A 769-nucleotide genomic window follows, 5' to 3' on the forward strand; every position below is an offset into this window, starting at 1 on the left:
TTTACATTAAAACAAGAGAATTAGTGATGCATGAACGTTACAGGTAGCGGTGAGAGCATTGTATCTAGCAAGACTGTGACGAAAGTGGTGGAAAAGACAGTGAAGCTCAGCAGTAGTTGGAAAGAACATGGGTCCATTTCCCATAACATATCTATGTGAAGTGAGCTTCTCAAGCCTGGCTACTATAAAAACTGAAACCAGAGAGAAACTGAGAGCTGCTGAGGAAGAGCTTTGTCTTTCTTCAATTTCTGCCAGGAAATCAGCTGTTTTCATCCAAACATGCACAGGTTTCACACTAGATGGGTAAAATATACAGATATTGACATTTTGTACATGCAAATCTTCATATTGTAACAGTGAAATCTTTCCCAAATATTATTGCTTCTTTCAGAATAAGAATTATTTTCTGTATTCCGGCTAAAAGAATGCTTGTGGATTAGTTTGTAAAACNACATGCAACTCTTCATATTGTAACAGTGAATATGAAGTAAAATCTTTAACAAATATTGTTGCTTCTTTCAGAATAAGAATGATTTTCTGTATTCCAGCTTAAAGAATGCTTGTGGATTAGTTTGTAAAACACTTTGACGTTTTCTACAACTTCTGTAAATTTTAGACCACAGTGTTAAGTGCAATTTGAAATAAGAAATGTAAAATATGATAAAAATACATTTTTGTGTTTATTTGATTCCTATTCAAGACACTTTGATAAGAATGATTATGTATGTAATATAGGCGGCTACAGAGTATCTTTGTTTACATTTTTGGT

This window comes from Poecilia latipinna, unplaced genomic scaffold, assembly GCF_001443285.1.
Source record: "Poecilia latipinna isolate Pla-1442-1.1 unplaced genomic scaffold, P_latipinna-1.0 Scaffold1635, whole genome shotgun sequence".
NCBI lineage: Eukaryota > Metazoa > Chordata > Actinopteri > Cyprinodontiformes > Poeciliidae > Poecilia > Poecilia latipinna.